Source organism: Cyprinus carpio, chromosome B5, assembly GCF_018340385.1.
Source record: "Cyprinus carpio isolate SPL01 chromosome B5, ASM1834038v1, whole genome shotgun sequence".
NCBI classification, from domain to species: Eukaryota; Metazoa; Chordata; class Actinopteri; order Cypriniformes; family Cyprinidae; genus Cyprinus; species Cyprinus carpio.
In genome coordinates this window covers 23,625,754-23,638,993 of record NC_056601.1, presented here as the reverse complement: position 1 = coordinate 23,638,993, position 13,240 = coordinate 23,625,754, and positions in this window count along the sequence as shown.

The following is a 13,240-nucleotide window of genomic DNA, read 5'->3' as shown; positions in this document are numbered from 1 at the left end:
GCATCCATATAGAACATTATTGATCAGAACATTCGGCAGAGCATTGTAGATTCCATAGAATCCACTTAACATGCCATGTATGTCTCATATTTTTTATTAATTCAGCAGAAATTGTAATTTCCTACAAGTAAGTAACATTTAATATGACATCATGAGAAATACACATGACTATCATGGTGTGACAACAACCATTACAGTTTGTAATATCATGCTCAGCAACATGTGAGAGGGTTTCATTGACCTGAAGAAAGGACTTGCGATACGACATGGTGCAAGTGGAAATGTGTGAAATGCCCATTTAGTTTCTGGTTTCACAAGTGTTAGAAATGGTTTTGCAAGCACTTGTTTGAAAACAGAGTGTAGGGAAAAAAAGTGAAAGGCTGTTGGGTATTAGGGTATTAGGCAAAGTTTGGTGGGATCCATTTGGGAATTAAAAAGATGATCAACAAGTGTGCACTAAAATATCCTTGACAATAAACAGAAGCACATTTTAAATGCAAAGGTCAGTGTGAATGCAGTTACATTACTGGAGGCATATGACTCTGATTAGACCAATCATCGCAGACCTTGCACTGAACATCAACAGCCAATCACATTTCATAATTCCACAGCACATGGAGGATATGAGAGCAGTTACAATCATCATTAGACTGATGAGCGCAAATTAGTGATACACAAACAATTTTACTGCCTGCCTCACACAAATAACACATGCAAATTCAACCCAATTTACTCCAAAGGCAAGATGAAACATGTTTGCAAACCATTTTAATTCTAAAATTTATTTAAACAGAATATTCCACAAAAAAATAGACAAGAAACATGACAAAACAACACAAGATTAAATAAGGCGAGACACAATGAGAAGAGAAGAGAAGAGAAGAGAAGAGAAGAGAAGAGAAGAGAAGAGAAGAGAAGAGAAGAGAAGAGAAGAGAAGAGAAGAGAAGAGAAGAGAAGAGAAGAGAAGAGAAGAGAAGAGAAGAGAAGAGAAGCAATATTACATGCATGAGAACTAAATCTCTGGGAGATGACACTCATTTCCTCTATGTAAAGGGGGGTGGGGTGAGTGCAGAATATAAAAAAATTATCCCGCCAAGCAGTTCATTTCATGAGAGCTTGAACTTTTGGCTTCTGGCTGCACACTGATTGTTTTCTCTCACCAATCACTGCTGCTAGATTTGCTTAGAAGCCTCAGCTGCATAAATTGAAGCTGATGTGTCCCATCCGGCGACTCGTCATTTAATAAACGGTGTTGTTTGAAATACCTGCATGTGACTGTGATTGAGGAATAAAGAGAGCTTTAATACAGCAGCCAGAATGTGTAATAAGGCTTGTTATGTATTTAGTACACTTAACTTTGTACTGTGAGATCGAGTGTGGCTTAAAAGTGAACTGAACTATGGTGCAAGAGTAAACAGAAAAGGTGACAGTTGCATATTTTGCTGTACACTTTCCATTTAGATTAGTAGATTCTAAGTGCATTATTGCAGATGCTTGTTGCTTTGTTTTTTTTTTGTTGTTTTTTTTTTTTTTTTTTTTTTTTTAAAAGGTACGTTTTAGCCCAACAACTCATTTCATTGTCATCTGTAATTTACCCCAGGTCGCAGTCAATAGAGGTTAAACAACATACCAAAACTTCAAAAGCATACCTATACATACCATTCTCTGCAGTTTCCAGCTGAAATGAACATTAGTGGTAGTAAAACACCAATAACTTATATCCCTTTTCACATAAATTATGATTACAAGATTGATTAATAAAGACTTATTTTTTGTGGTTTCTTGCATATTGTGTTATAGTACGTCCTCACAACACTTTTGCTTTAGTGCATGAATTGTAAATTAATGTACTTTTACATTTTCATCACAACCAGCTCTATATGTTTTTCTGATGTAGTAAAATTGCTCAGTAGCTCACCCAGTACAGCATTTAACTTGTGATGCAAAGAGCTCAGGTACAAGTCCTGTGAAATTTAGTTGCATACCATTGTGAATATTGACATGATGAACAAAATGTAAGAATCATTTGTTTGTCACAGAGCTTATTTTCTAAAATAGTCCAATATAAATCCTATTGGGTTTTTGTCAATGAAACCACGCTAATGCTAACTTCCAGGTTGGCCTACAAAAATACATCAGCACATCACTTTACCAGGCATTCCAATTTCTCTCAATTGCTGTAATGCAAAAGTGGCCTGTACTGTCTCTGAATGCCAGTATCTGAAGGTATGGTGTGTGGCAGCTTGGTTTACTGTTACTAACTGCTCTCTGTAGGATATAGGCTACATATTAACAAACTATAGTGTAAAATTATTAGAAATAAAAGGTTTTGTGGTATAAAAGTAGTGCTGATGTGTTTCTGCAAATGAAATGAAGTGTTCATGGGTTGTTGGGGGTGCAAAGACTTGAGTTGTGGTGTCTGAATGAGAAGGAAACACTCTCCTTCCTGAGATGGTGCATCATGGCCAATTACTCACACTCTTTGCACATCAGCTCCTGTGAGAGGAAGAAGTGTCTACTGCTGCAGGTGCTCTGTGTGTGTCTGAGAGAGAGTGTCGTGTGTTTTAGCATGTGCAAAGAGAGTTCACGTTAAAGAGAGAGATAGAAAGAGTCTGAGTGTGTATGCGACACAGAGAGGTGAGAGAAAGACACTTTGTAAAGCAAGCATTCAAAACAGTTTTTAGCATCTGAACCCGTAAGAAATTATTTATTTGAAATACCCAAGAGTTTTTAAATGGTGTTAATATATTAATAAATATAACAAACTTCACAGCAATCATCATACATACATTAGTTACATCTAAACAGCAGCTTGATAACTTAAGCAACAATCATCTACCAATGTCAAATTGAATTTAAAAATCATTTATGATATAAAAAATATATATATATTATATATATTATGTATATATGTATATTATGTATATATATAATATTTAGAATTTTTTATGTATATATATTTTTTTTTAATTTAATTTGACTAGCATTTTTAAAGGGTCATATGATGCAATTTAAATTTTCCCTTTTTCTTTGGAGTGTTACAAGCTCTTGGTGCATGAAGAAGATCTGTAAAGTTGCAAAGACTAAAGTCTCAAATCCAAAGAGATATTCTTTATCAAAGTTAAGACTCTGCCACGCCCCCCTAAAATGGCTGGTTCTAACACGCCCCCACATCTCTATGTCACTATGTGGAAAAAATTGCATAATGCCACCCAAATGTTCACGCAAAGAAAGAAGGAGTGGTTTCAGTAACCGCAGTTATTGTTTAAGCAGCCATGTCAGGGAGATGCTGTGTGTATCTAGGCGAAAGCAAAAGCAGGACCTACAATAATGTACAGTATTTGAAAAATAATGTGTTTTTTGAAAATTAAAGCATGTCAACATATTCTGTTACACCAAATACACAAAATAATGATCTTTAAAAAAACATCATATGACCCCTTTGAGGTTTAGAACAGGAGTTTTAGGATAACAGCTACATTTAAGAATAACAACATAACTTAATTGGTGTGAAAAGATGTCATAGGGATATTTGTGAGATCAAAATTGAATGATCTCCAAGAGTTTGGCGTCTTTCTTCCTCTCTTTGTGTCATCCTTCCTTAGCCTCTTTTTTGCTTCTGAGGCACAACAGTTCCAGAGAGACAGTTCAGAAGAAGAGCCAGGCTTTGGGCTCTATGGGCCCTCAGGGTGTTTGTGGCTACAACATCCCCCATGAAACCACAATGATGTCTTATCCTAATAATGAGCACACCCATAAGCAGCCAATGTGATAGCCACAAGACGAGTCATTCTCCCCATGGCACGATACTAAGGTCAGCTCATCCTCACGCCAGTACCAAGTTCAAGCCATCATGAATATGAGTGTGACAGTGGGTTGGTGTTAGCGTGATGGAGAAAATGTGTGTGCAGTGAAAAGAGGTCATGTCATCTCCCATAAGAAAGAGCTGAAGTTCACAGTTACTCTGAGGCCTCAGAGGAGCTCCACAGTCCAGCCATTAAAGCCCTGTTAAAACTGTTCTGATGCTGTCAGCTTAGAAGAAGGGAGATAGACAGAGAACCAGACAGAGATGGTGGAGGAAATTGAAAGTGTCCCATTCAGCACAACGGCACAACGTCTGTCTGGCCGGCAGCACTTTGCTTGGTCTCCAGCTTGCATAGGTGTCAGATCAGCAAGCTCGTAATTTCAGCATCAAACATTCATGAGCACACAGCAAGATTCACCGAGGAGCACTGGAGGCCTTAGAGCTCAGAGCTTAAAATGCTAAAAGCCTCTCAAAGATGTTTTAAGTGTCTTCTCAGATGATCAAAGCTGGTGGATTCTCTTATACTGGGGCAGTTGTTGTCATTTATAGTCATGATCAGATGGAAAAGATAGGTTAGATGGTTGTGAACTTGTGAGCCCTGTTTAAATGCTTGTTTAGATTTATTACATTTTGTATTGTAATATGCAACCCAAGCTCACTGGAAATACTAGTCTCTTTCTACATTTCTGAAAAACTCTAAAAAAAAAAAATACCTATAGGTATTATTTCCCACCCAGGCTGACTGGAAATACATGCTGTAATTATTGCATGTTTCACGGTAGTTTCAAAATTAAATGTTTGGGGAGTGTCACTAAAAAGTTAATGCTCTATCGTGTTGGAAAATAATATACCCCCTCCATAAAGCATGTCACCTCAAAGGGGCAACGCTGTACAGCATGTTAAAATTGTTTTGAATAGTGCAAAAAATAGTGAAAATTAGGCTATTTTAATCGAAACTCTGTAAATCATACTTTTCGTGGAAAGGAATAAAAGTTGTCAGAGTTTTTTTTTTGTTTTGCAGAAATGTAGGTAGAGGCACATACTGTATTTACAATGAGACTGGGTAGCATATATCACTGCAGTTTCCAGCTGAAAACTAGATGCAGTAAAACATTCCTTTTTATTCCTTTTCACATAAATTATGATTAAAAGAAAATTATCAATTAATAATGACTCATGTTCACATGGTTCCTTGTACAATACAAAGTTATATGACCTCAGAACACTCATACCATATTCAGTGATTTGTAAAGTAATATATTTTGATGTTTATATCACATAACCAGCTCCGTATGTATGGCTTTTCTAATTTAGTAAACTTGTTCAGTAGCTCACCTGGCACAGCATTGCACTTGCAATGCAGAGTGCTCATGTATAAGTCCTGTAAAACATGTCCTGACATTCCACAAAAGACCACAAAGCCAAAACAGTTGATTCAGCCGTTGATTTTTTTTCTCACATTTGCTTTTGGTAACACTATTTGTTATGTTTAGTGTAAGGGTTTGTTATTTTCAAATACAATAGAACATTAACCTTATACTGCCACTCTCATTTCCAATATCTAATGGGGGTAGTAATGGGGTGTTGAGCATTGTAATCTCACCCGCTTTTAAAAGTGATTCTATTTGTCCCAGCTCAATTCTGAAGATTTTTTTTTTTAATTGAAGGTACTTGATATGTTTATATGCACCAGTCCAAATTTTCTTCATGCAATCCCTCTTTTTTATGAGTGACTGTCAATGCCTGCTGCAACAAAAATAGACCCAAATGGTTTGTGCCTCTGAACTTGACCCTCTTGACCTCTCCTCCACTCTTGAGGGCTGGAAGGCGCCAGGCCTTGCTCAACATACCATGTCAGTAAGCGATCACACAGTATCTCAAGGCTCTTGCGTTATAAATGGAACACTTATAACAATGTGTGCTATTTCCGGGTTTAAATTGCTAAAAGCAGTGCTACTCACCTTTGATGTAATGGAGACACCCTGCCATGGGCTTTTATAAGAGAGAAAGAATTGTACAAACCCAATTCCAAAAAAGTTGGGACACTGTACAAATTGTGAGTAAAAAAGGAATGGAATAATTTACAAATCTCATAAACTTATATTTTATCCACAATAGAGTATAGATAACATATCAAATGTTGAAAGTGAGACATTTTGAAATGTCATGCCAAATATTGACTCATTTTGAATTTCATAAGAGCTACACATTCCAAAAAGGTTGGGACAGGTAGCAATAAGAGGCCGGAAAAGTTAAATGTACATATAAGGAACAGATGGAGGACCAATTTGCAACTTATTAGGTCAAATAGCAACATGATTGGGTATAAAAAGAGCCTCTCAGAGTGGCAGTGTCTCTCAGAAGTCAAGATGGGCAGAGGATCACCAGTTCCCCCAATGCTACAGTGAAAAATAGTGGAGCGATATCAGAAAGGAGTTTCTCAGAGAAAAATTGCAAAGAGTTTGAAGTTATCATCATCTACAGTGCATTATATCATCCATCATCATTCAGAGAATCTGGAACAATCTCTGTGCGTAAGGGTCAAGGCCGGAAAACCATACTGGATGCCCGTGATCTTTAGGCCCTTAGACGGCACTGCATCACATACAGGAATGCTACTGTAATGGAAATTCACAACATGGGCTCAGGAATACTTCCAGAAAACATTGTCAGTGAACACAATCCACCGTGCCATTCGCCGTTGCCGGCTAAAACTCTATAGGTCAAAAAAGAAGCCATATCTAAACATGATCCAGAAGCGTAGGCATTTTCTCTGGGCCAAGGCTCATTTAAAATGGACTGTGGCAAAGTGGAAAACTGTTCTGTGCTCAGACGAATCAAAATTTGAAGTTCTTTTTGGAAAACTGGGACGCCATGTCATCCGGACTAAAGAGGACAAGGACAACCAAAGTTGTTATAAGTGATCAGTTCAGAAGCCTGCATCTCTGATGGTATGGGGTTCCATGCGTGTGGCATGGGCAGCTTACACATCTGGAAAGGCACCATCAATGCTGAAAGGTATATCCAAGTTCTAGAACAACATATGCTCACATCCAGACGTTGTCTCTTTCAGGGAAGACCTTGCATTTTCCAACATGACAATGCCAGCCCACATACTCCATCAATTACTACATCATGGCTGCGTAGAAGAAGGATTCGGGTACTGAAATGGCCAGCCTGCAGTCCAGATCTTTCACCCATAGAAAACTAAAAAACATTTGCCGCATCATAAAGAGGAAGATGCGACAAAGAAGACCTAAGACAGTTGAGCAACTAAAAGTCTGTATTAGACAAGAATGGGACAACATTCCTATTCCTAAACTTGAGCAACTTGTCTCCTCAGTCCCCACACATTTGCAGACTGTTACAAAAAGAAGAGGGGATGCCACACAGTGGTAAACATGGCCTTGTCCCAACTTTTTTGATATGTGTTGATGCCATGAAATTTAAAATCAATTGATTTTTCCCTTAAAATGGTACATTTTCTCAGTTTAAACATTTGATATGTCATCTATGTTGTATTCTGAATAAAATATCGAAATTTGAAACTTCCACATCATTGCATTCTGTTTTTATTCACAATTTGTACAGTGTCCCAACTTTTTTGGAATCGGGTTTGTATAAACTTCTTAAATCATCTAATCCAGTGACATGTATGTTAGATATAGAATATAGAATAGATAGAATATAGAATATAGATATAGAATCTGAAACACTCAGTTCAGTTCATGGATATCTCTCTCAATGAGCTGAAGACCTGAATCAGGTGCATTAAATAAGGGAGACATACAAAATATGCAGAGCAGTGGGTCCCGAGGACTGGAGTTGAGAACCACTCTGTTAGACCCTATTCCATCTAAGCTACTAAAAGAGGTTCTTCCAGAAGTCATAGATCTTCTTCTGAATATTATTAATTTGTCATTGTCACTGTATTTCTCTAAAACCTTTGGCCAGGTTGTTACAAATCAGAGTAGAGACCTGCACTCCCGCGGGAGTACCGTGGGACCCGCGGGACCCAATACAGCAGAGTGCGGCACGGGACAACTCTTGGTGGGCGAGTGCGGGCGGGAAGAGACTCATGTGTGTGCGGGATGCGGGAGAATAAAATGATAGGCAAAATAGAAATTATCTAAACAAAGTGTCTAAAACACTAAAATAAATTGTTATTTATCTGTTGCACAAAAGCAAAAAGATCAACTAATATTAACATTAAAATGAGGCGAATGAAATAGACTGCGCCATTGACCAACTAAAACCTGGTCTGAAGTCAATGGTGCAGTCTATTTCATTTGCCTCAGAATAGCAACGCGCCAACAATGCACCTAAGCACACCTCGTTTTCAGACCAGCACACCCAAATACATTTGCTATTTAAACAACGTGGCACAGGATGTGACAATGATAACTGTGTCGGGCTGAAACTAGCAAAAACACTTGCACCATAGAGCCCTAAGGCTCTGTGAATTTGTGGCTTGTGTTTTAGAAAATCAAATCTTTCTGTAATCTTGACAAAACATATATAGTTGGAATGGTCTGACAGTCAAGGTTCCATATTTGGTAACAGAAGTGATATTGTGACAGAAAATAATTGATTGGTGACAAAAAAACTGCATCAAAAAATTCAGTAGTGTTTGGGTGTAACCCAGTGGTAACCCACTATTTTTGTGATATCAACTTTAAATTTGGAACATAACTTGGTTAGACATTTGGCTTTGATTTTATAGCAATTTTAGGGTGTAACATATTTTATAAAATATTTATTTTATATAAAATAAAAAAAGTATACTACATTATCATTACTATAATCTTAAACTTTTTTATACTTTTTTTTTTAAATGCTTTCACTTCAGCAATAATCCATTATGTGACTTCTTTAAAAAGAGACCAACCTTAGGTCTTTATTCCAAAGTGTACAGGAATTACAACTATGTTGTAACAAGTTTTGATAAACAAATATTCTGTTTTCAGTGAATTTATACCCCCAAATGGGCAATGTATCCTGGAGAATACAAACATTAAAATACATCAAAACATTAAAATAAGCTGATTGGCAAGCTATCTAGTGTGCTGTGATTGGCTGAATGCCTCAAGTGTGTGACGGAAATGTTACGCCCCTTACCATACTGTGATGCCGTCATGCCATGTGCCCCGGCTTGACCAGACACAAACGAGGCATTTGTTGCATACAGTGGGTCATACTTGCTGATTATAATGACTTATACTGTCTTTTTATGCATTGCGTTGGGTATCGCGCCACATAAACATAAAACCTTTTCTGCGTTTGTGATTGGAGAAACAACAAACAAGCTTCTACTCTACACTGCTCAAAACTCGATTTTGAATCATCAGTGGCAAATCCTTTACATATGAAAACGTACTTACAGACTGTGAGTCAGAAGCGCCAGACTGTCCTTGCAAAGTTGGAATTTCCCCACTTTATAGAAACAGACACCGGCATTGTAGGCTACTCTCGCAGGAAACAGTCCTTGTCATCCGCAAAATGTGCAGCACACATCTGAATATTTGGTTTGAACTGTTTCGGAACAGTGTTGTAAATACAACTTAAATTTCACATTCAGCTGTTTAGTAAATGTGTTGAGATCAGATTGTTTGTCATTTATGTTTATATATATGTAACTTTAATGTTTAATGCTGTCCTGTACACCTTCTGATTTATAATGTATAGTCTATAGTTTTTTGGTTAAATGAATCTGGTCATAGATCTTAGATGCAAAGTGTCATGTTTCTTTGGATATTCAATTAAATCTTTGATATGGTGTGTTGATTCTTTTTTATAATATTAATTTGCCATATACAGTGTAGCCTGTTCATAAAATAAATACATGGTGATATGATATGCTACTTTTACATTAGTGACCAGTCTTCCATGAGCTTACTGTAAAAAATCAGATTTCCCATGCTCCCCTTCTGTGTGGCAGGTCAAGTGCATTAACATTACTATTGATGTTACCATTTCTCCTGCAAACACTGGTTAATTCTTTCTGTCTTGTGAAATGTTTAATTGCAGAAGCCAATTTGCTGTACTAAATGGCACCATTTGAGGGATACACATTAAATACTTTAGCTTTAGCAATGTACCACCCCATGGGGAATCCACTTTAAAGCCCCCAGGTGCTTGTCAATACTAAGCGCTCTCCCTTCCACAAGCATAGAGATGGAAACTGGAGCATAATGTATACTGGCTGCTGAACACCTGCTGGCACTGTGGAGATCAACAGTTACCACACACTGCACAGCCATGCAAATACAAGCAGCCATCTTAAATAAAACTGATCCATGATTACTTGTATTTATGTGAAGTACCACACAGAATCCTGATTATTGATGTTATACTGTTGGCTATAATAAATCAGTTTAGATGTGTTTAAAGAGTGCTAAATACAGCACAAAAGGTGAATGTATTTACAGCTTGTAAGCGATTATCACACACAGAAGACCACCTACAGTTTTACACGGCTTTTAGCTCATAGTGCGACTTAAAATGGGCTGTTGAGAACAGCTGGCATGGCAGGCTGAGTGAGTCACTTTCTGTTTGGGTCTTTCTGGTCTTTTTTTTTTTTAAGAGTGTAAAGCATTCAAAAAATGTGTCAGTCTATCAGATAGGCTGAGGGAAAGAGTATTTAAGGAACTAATAGACTGCAATTTTACTCTATTTTTCATTAATATACCATCTATTTCATTAATATACATTATTAAGACAAGATCAGTCCAAACAGTCTTAATCCTCTGGAGTCTAAGGGTATTTTTGGGGCCTGGAGAAGTTTTGTCATGCCCTGACATTTGTGCTTTTTTCAGTTTCTTATTAATAACTAAATGGCTAAAGTCTAATCTCACTGTAATCAGCACAATGTGGGCTATAAAAATTATATGAGCAGCATGTATGTACATGATTGTGTTTTTGAGAAAAAAAATGTTATGCGTGGTTAGTAAAAAACTAAAAATGTTAAATCACTTGAATAAGGCAATAAAACACATACAGAACATTGGTTCCCGGGACTTTTGAGAACTGGAGCTTGTAGCCTAGAATTTTTCTTTCTAAATTATGTGAAAATCATCTTGTTTACTCACTTACAGAAAACAGGAGAAAATACCCCAAAACGCGTATACGTGTTAATCGACTCCAGAGGGTTAAGAAAAAAATAATAATAATAAAAAATAAATACTGTACCACATTACCACATATCTGACCTGATCTGCCTGCTGTTTGCTATAGCACTAAACTCACTTTGTAGCAAAATTCTCAATGCAAAGAAAGGCTTAACAGCTTAAAAAAAAAAAAAAAAAAATTCTTTAAACATAAATTACTACAGGTGTTGTTTTAGTGCACTGCTCAATTCCTAGAATAAAGAACACAGATATACTGTACAAAGAAATGAAAGAATTTCCAAAGAAGCATTTCCAGTGCTTTGATAAACATAGATCTGGAGGGAAACATTAGCTGTCCGTAATTGTTTTTCAATCATTTGTGAACCAGAAAAGTCTGGTATATTTTAAATGTTAAAAACAACTGGCTGAGATGCATCAGAAATGTTGCTTCTTGGGAAGAAAAAAATAAATTATAATCCAAACAAAAGACCAAATTAAGGCCAAATTTGGGAGTGAATATCCCATTAAGTCCACTGACCAACATTATTAGGAAAAGACTCATAATCCACAGGAAGTGAGAATGATAAATACCTAGAAACAGAAAGACTGGATTGCAAAAGCAAAACGTGCAGAAGACGACATCTAGGAAAGCAAAAGAGAAAGTTTATAGGAAACTGGACTTAAGATTTTTGCATGGTAGAACACAAAACAGATGAAGTCCCATAGGTTTGCAATGAAAGAGGGCTGCATCTGGAGACCAAAATATTATAGAGACTTTATAGGCTTTGACTCTGGGCAGTAAGCTACCTCAGAGCAACACCTCTGCAACCACCAAGATCACCCTAGTAACTACATAACAATGCATGGCCAACCCGTTTTTTTCGATTATCAAGAATTAATTAGCAATACTACTTTTAAAAGGGCACCTATGCTTTTTTATATTTTGCCTTTTTCTAAAGTGTAATATATTTGCTTTAGCTTTGAAACAATCTGCAATTTATAAGACATTAGTACATATATTCACGTATTGCAAAGTCCTACTGAAAACACTTTTCTTATATGCCTTGGTTGGACTCCTGCCATTATTTCTATGACTTAGCTACATCACCATGCTACACATTTGCATGATGTCCACCTTTAGCCTGAGAAAAAATATATATATTCCTTTACAGATCCCCCGTATCGTTATGAAAATTTTAATAACAGTCTGGTTGCATTCCCTACTCGTCTTCACGTTCCATCACACCCAAAGTCATACTAACTTTTTAAGTGTCATTCTCTTGGAGCTCACTAAAATATTTGGAATAGCAGAGCACTAATACAGTATCATAAACCTATTAGAAATATCCAGTAAAACTCCTGAGCAAGGCACGTGCGTGAAGTGCTATCTCCACACTGTCCACATCAGTCTTATTCATGCCTGAGCAAGATGAGCAAAACGAGTGAGATCCTTTTAAAGTGCTTTCCTGGCAGACCTCAAAGCTCTCCACAATGCACTTAGGAGTCAAATATTTGGATTAAGAGCGCCCATCACTCTCTATCAGTATAATATATCCAGTGTGGCGTTTATACTCTTAAGAGCTGTCTGTCTTTATTTGTGGAGATGCTGGTGCTGTGGCTGACTCCTTTAGCTCCAGTGGTACTGCTCAGGTTGACTGTGCACAAATAAACAGCAGTGTGTTGATTTAGGAAAGAGAGAGAGAGGAAATAAAAGACTGAAAGTGGGAATCCAGTTCTGGAGATGCAGTAAACATACAGAGGGTTGGCTCCAGGGCAGACTCATGCTCCTCAGCACAGCAATCCAAATCGAAGAGCAGTAAACTCTCAGCCCTGCTGTCTGGAGCCAGGAGCTCACTCACATGGCATTTAGAAGAGCACTTACAGTACCACCAGTCTTGCCACTAATTACCCCAGAATAAGCATTTGGGAACAGTAGTATGAGAATAACGATTAGTTTGCTAAGACAAGCATATTAATGCTCATATTTAGGGTTGGAGATTTGAACAGACCTGACCTATGTATTAAACTTTGTTGCATGATGTGAGCTGTTTGTACAAACATGATTCCTCAAATCATGCAGACTGTTGAGGAGATGTGATCTTTTAATAAATCAGACTTGCAATTTTCACCTGGTGGATAATAAAACAGGTTTTAAAGGTCTCATAGACATTGCAGTTTTCATCCAACTATTTTCATGCAAATTAGAAAATTTCAATAATGTAAAACCTGTTTAAAAAATACACACTTCACAAAGTAATTGAGGATTTTGTCATTTGAAAATGATTCAAATTCATGTGTGAAGAATGAAAAATTAAGTAATGAAATATC